This window comes from Parus major, chromosome 1, assembly GCF_001522545.3.
Source record: "Parus major isolate Abel chromosome 1, Parus_major1.1, whole genome shotgun sequence".
Taxonomy (NCBI): Eukaryota; Metazoa; Chordata; class Aves; order Passeriformes; family Paridae; genus Parus; species Parus major.
The window spans coordinates 39,400,643-39,406,530 of record NC_031768.1 but is presented as its reverse complement, the minus strand read 5'-3'; the positions used below and the strand labels follow the sequence as shown (position 1 = coordinate 39,406,530).

Sequence of the window (5,888 nt, the reverse complement as noted above, 5' to 3'; positions counted from 1 at the left end):
AGTTTCACAGATCCCTTTTGAAGAAGGAATTTCACTAATTATGTTAAGCACAGATAGAAAATTGATGGTCTTGTTTCTCTTCATTCTGTTATGTTTTTCATATGGGATGCATAAAAATTACTACCCTGAGAAAACCGGGCTTCTGGTCTGACATTCAGGAATGGGCTGCTTTTAGAGGCTGTGTTCTGAAATAGCAAAATCATACACTGAATTGATGTTTGCTTTGACAGGTTTTACAGTTGCTCCCCACAGCCAGATTTAGATGTTCTAAACATTAAAACAGGAGAATATGACAATGGAGAAGACAATAGCTAAGCCACCTGTTGTAACTACCCGCTGTAAAAATAAAACGTCCCTCAGCCAGCATGAAATCAGAAAGGACCCATGGGAGACCCTGAATGCAACAGAGCACCAGATAAGGCTCCCCCACCACTACTTTGAAGTGGGGATTATCCCAGAGGGATCTATTCAAACACACTGATATGTTCCAGATGTATTCCCTTGCAGAAGGTCACAGCAAAAATGTTGGCGGGGAGTGTTGAGGAGAGCAAGAGATTTATTGTTTCCATGGGAATCTTTAAGTCTGATAATGCAAAAAGCCATGTTTAATGTTCTCTATTGTCCTCATTTTCATATTTGCAAGGGGACTCATTTCAGCTGTGTTTAGTTATGGTATAAATTCTAAGGGGCTGCAAAAATGGGGTGTTTTTTTTGGTTTAAAACCATACTTACTTTTATCAGTCCAGGTACTTAAAAGGTTCTTCTTCATCTTACAGTTAAATGGTTTCAAAATACTTCAATAAATTTTGTTGCACTTTCCTCCTAGAAAAATTACCACATTTTTTGTTTCTCTTTTGTTTGTTTCATTGTTTCTTTAAACAGATAAACAGTTTGCTCTGTCCAAAATTACAAAAACAATGGAAAAAAGAATGAGCTATGGTGCTGGGAGTTCTACCCTAGACTCTGAATTCTAAAGACATATTTCTATTTAAAACAACATTTAGTTTTCTTCTTCAAAATACTATTGAAAGATTAATGTGGCTGGTTTGTATGAAATATTTTCAGCTCTGCTAATACCTTCTCTTTCCCTTTTCACTTCTCTCTCCTCACCATGACAGAGTTTCTGATGGAAATATTGGTATAGAATATGCATTTTTTTCCTTATATTCAGTGTTCTTCTTTGATATTCAGTCTTCTTCTTCTCTTCTTCAGGAGAAAAGGCGAAAGTGGATTGTAGGAGAGGAAGCACAAATATGAACAGCAAAATTATTATTTTTTTTAATTTAAGAAATCTGTATTTTTCCTTGGCCTTTTTTTTTCTTGAATGTTAGGATATTTGTTATTTTATAAGTTATGATTTTATCAATAATTATAATTAGTTATTATTTTTCATTTACACTGCAGTAGTTGACAATTTTGTCCATTAATGAACACTTTGGAAATGTCAGTGTCATTTAAAAACAAACATTCTTTTCTAACTTGGATTTGCAGATGGGAAAAGCAAGCAAGCACCAAAAAAGTACAAGCCGATGCAATCTGTGTAGTTTTGAGGAGTATAAATTGTTCACTAATTTCAAATGAACTTCCTAGCTCTGAATCTTCAGGGATGATTCCTCTATGAACTGTTATTCTGTTGATGATCTGAGCACAGATATGCAGCTAAAGTAACACTCACTAATCTGAAACAGGCAAACTGGAGAACACAAGGTAAATATGATGATATGTAACTGAGGTGATGTTGTCTGGTGGGCTGAGGCTGGGGAGAGGTGCCTGTTCCAACTGCTTGACATGCAAAATTCTCTTTATATAAATTCTTAAGGACTTGGGAAACTTGAAAATACCATTAAAAGGCTCTCTCTTAATTCATGATATTATACCCTTTGAGCAGGCAGTAAACAAAATCTGTTAATTAGCTGGCTCTAAGTGTTTGAATGGCTTCTTTTCAATGTTTGAGTATTTCTTTCACATGGAAATCCTGAAATTTGAGCCTAGAAATTCACTCCTTTGCCAACTGGCTAAATACTTGGGGTTTTTCTCAAAAGTTAAGACATGGTCTACAGCTAATATTATACACTATTATGAAAACTGTAAAAGACCAGTGCCTCTAGCTATAAGTTGAACATTGCTTTCCAATGTGGAAACATGAAAGACACATTGCTTCGACATTAGTAGTCTTAACAGAATAGCCAGAGGTAATCTTAACAACTGACGACTCTAATAATATTTAGAGAAGACGTGGACAAAAATATATTGCAAACAAGAGCCTTTGAAACATAGAGGGAATCCCAAATTCTACAAAATGTGTAATAAAAATAATGGTGGAAGATGGATAGTTCTTTCAGGTTCTTGCACTGAAATTAGCAAAAACTGATGACTTATAGAAGTTAAAATAAAGAGCATACAAGAGCCTGAAAGTGACCAATCAAACACCATAGGTTTGCAAGACTTGCAAGCCCCAAACCACATTTATACAAGAACATACTGATAAATTGAGCATGGAAGTATTTGCTGAAAGCGTCTTTGAAACAAAATTTCAAGCTCCAGGGAAAACATCTGTGGAATGTTTTATGAAAAAGAATTACTAGACTTTTGAAATACACAGATTTCTGTTTGAGCAGCATCTTAGCTTCTCACATAATGAAACATAGGAAAACATGAACTCAACAGATACTGTAAAGTAGTTCACGAAAGAGGTGAGGATTTTAAGGCCAGAAGGACTATTGAAGAATGACCTCAGTGTGAACCAGACCAAAGAACTTAATCCAAATAGCTGATGTTTGAGTCCAGTAATTTAATTCCAGGCAAACAAGTTCCCACACGGGAGGTGAAAACAGAAATTGCAGGTACTCTGCCCTAACTGCCTGCATACACGCATACCTTCTAGAACCTCAACATGTAGGAGAAAGTGTTGATGAAAAAATAACAAGAAATCATCCCAAGGTATGAGAGCTGTGAAAAAGTGAAAGCTTTCCAAAGATCTGTATTTGTAATTCCATTGTAGCCGCTGTTATTTCTTTCCTAACGAGAACAGGCAGAAGGGGCAGAGATCAGTCTCCCAAGATGACAGAACTCTTAACATACTGCTCCCCTTCCTTTTTCTTCATTTCTCCTTTATCTGGTAAAGCAGAAATTAATAATCTGAAATCCAGTTCTAGCTCTTCTCTTCTTTGTCAGTGGATGTTTTCTTTCAGAAACATGAACTAATTAGAACCATTTTTCTAATTTCAGGGACTTTTCAAAAGCAAAAGCCTTTTCTCTCAAATTTTCCTGTTTATTTGATGTACCAATAAATTCCACGTATTATTTAACAGGGAAGAAATATAACCCAGTGTGCTACAAGAAACTAACGACAGCAGTGAGTGCTTTTCTCAGCTATCACATCAGAAGATGCTGCCATTTGCAATTTACAGGACAGAAACATGTTTTAGAGAAAAAACTGCTGTATTTTCAGACGTCAGTCCCCAGTTGTTATTGACAGCCTTCAGAAGACCCAAGAATTGAAGGGTTAACTAAATAAACACACGCAAACTTGCCCATGGCTCGTAGAGAAATGCCCAACACCTTACCGACTTTAAGGTACACCATTCAAGACAAGAAGTATTTCACTGCTGCTTTTTGGAGCTTGGTAAGAACCGGTCAATGGTTGCAAGGCAACCTGTTACTTTTGTTCCGTGCAGAGAAACGTCACTCAGACTTGGAAGGCTTTGAAGATGACATCATACATTCGAATTAGATCACAACAACTCTTTTGTTAGGTGTGAATGAGGCATTAGTGATCTGGAAGTGTAGATAAAAAGCACCAGGAAATTCTAAATGTTAAGTGCTGCCATTCTTGAATGAGAGTTAAAGCTGCCGATAAAGTTAGCATTTGGGAAAAGGCAATCTTTTTACTATGTCAGTGTCTTTAACCAGAGTTCCTGTGGTTTAGCTGGTCCTCTTAGGTCCCTTCCAACCAAAATACTCTCTTCTCTTTCTCTATTTCTATTCTATTTGCATTCCACATTGTCAGAATGAGATGCCTTTCTTCTGGATCTTCTACAGACTGTGCATTTCACATGGAAGAAGTTTCGCGGGAAATAACAATAACTTATTTATCACGTATTGACAGGCAAAGGCAGTTTCCAACTTTTAATTCAGTAATGCGTGACTGAGTTTTACTTTTGACTAAGGTTTCAGGGTTGATTAGAGAAATTAAGATCTCTTGATCTCAGGAGGTTCGATGGCACACGAACTGAGGTATTTGTAGTGAGGTTTGTGCATAGAGAGGTGTTGCTGTTGACAGCAGAGGAATTTGACTTTTGGAGATTAAACAGGGCCAAGGCTTGAACAACAACAAAAAAATGTAATTGCATATTTTTTTTCCTCCTTTGATTAAAAACTAGACATAGCAGCATGGTTCCTCAAATAGCCTTTAAGTGCTAGTTGCTCAGAAGGGTTACTTTACAAACACATACGCAGTTTACTGCTCACTCCTGGGTCACTGAAAGAACTTCAAAGACCTGGAGGGTCTCATTCATCACTGCATCACTCAGTCGTGTGCACCACCCAGTCTTCTTCAGGTATGCAAATGTAAGGGGTGATTGAAGAGCTGCTGTATGCAGACAGCTCTGCTGGCCCTAGGTGTGACAGCCTTTTTGCTGTAACTCCAGATCTTCTCCGGGGGAACGCAGTCTCTGGAGGAAGCACGCACCCAGCCCAGCCCTATGCCTGCTCGGCTCCTTTCTGCTGATGTACTGAGTACTCTTGTGAGAGACACAACCTGAAGCCCAGATTGCTGCAACCGGTTAAACTTTACCGATCTGCGTTTGCCTAACGAGGACGAAAATAGAGTTTATGACAAACTAGTAACCATAAATGTGAATACCGTTCACACACACCCAGCCCTTTGGTTTCTCTGGCACCTCAGGCAAGCACTTGAGACTAAGATGAGTGTGGAGGGACGTCTCCCTGCACATGAAGCACAGCTCTCGTTCTCTGCTGGCTCCTAAGCCTGGCTCCTGAAGCAGAGGAGCTCGGCTACCCATTAATGCACAGCCCCCCGAGGCAGTGTCCCGCTTTCTCCCTGCAGCTCCCGCCTACTTTCACAGCCTCAACTATCGGCGAGCAATTCCCTCTGCAAGGGAGGGCGGCGGGGTACAGCCTTCCTGCGGGGTGTCCGCTGGCCGCCTACGCCCGATGGTCCCCAAAATCCACAGGGAGGGACAGGGACCCGCGGCGCCTCCCGCTGCCCCGGCCCTGCAAGCCGGCTTTAACCCTTCCCTTACACCGCGGCCACCTGGGCGCTGCTGTCCCTTCTGGTGCCCGGGAGGAGGAGGCAGAGGAGAATGGGGATCCCTGGAGCCCCCGCGGCACCTCAGGGCGGTGGTGGCCGCGCCTCCGCCCCTCTCCGGCTCGGGCTTCCCGGGCACCACGGCCGGGGCGGGCACCCCTCCGGCAGCGCCGATCCGAGCGGCCGCCGCCGCCCGCGAACGCTGGAGGGGGCTCTCGGCCGCCTCCTCCCGCCGGCGGCTCCCCCTCCGGGAGGGGGCAGGGTTAGGGGAGGGAGGTGCAGCCGCGGCAGAGCGGTGGCGAGCGGCGTCCAGTTCCCGCTCCCCCGGCCCGCGGGCGGCAGCAGGACCGGCCCCTCCGCCGCCGCCTGCCTCCCTTCTCCTCCGCGCCGGCCCGGTGGGCTCCCCCCGCTGCCAAGCCGGACATGGCGACCCTGCTCCTGCGAGCCCCTCGCTGTCCTCCTCTCCCTGCCGCCACCGCCGCTCCTGCCACCGCCTTCTCCTCCTCCTCCCCGCGGAGCTTTTAATGGCTCGGACCTCCGGCGGCCAAGCGCGACTGCCCCTGCACCAGCCGCAGCGAGGAGAGCCGGCGGGAGCCCGCGCCGCCCCAGCCCCGCGCAC

General features: G+C 43.7%; 1 protein-coding gene across 4 annotated transcripts in view; it reads left to right on the top strand.

Moving 5' to 3' along the window:
- The first annotated feature begins 5,564 nt into the window (after window positions 1-5,564).
- Window positions 5,565-5,888, top strand: part of FARP1 (FERM, ARH/RhoGEF and pleckstrin domain protein 1) — a 201,745-nt gene continuing 201,421 nt past the window's right edge. For 2 of the 4 annotated variants that reach the window (XM_015624602.3, XM_015624585.3), the window contains exon 1: window positions 5,566-5,888. The gene's annotated coding sequence lies outside the window, so the exon portion shown is untranslated. The other 2 variants (XM_019006212.2, XM_015624595.3) reach the window with 2 other exon arrangements.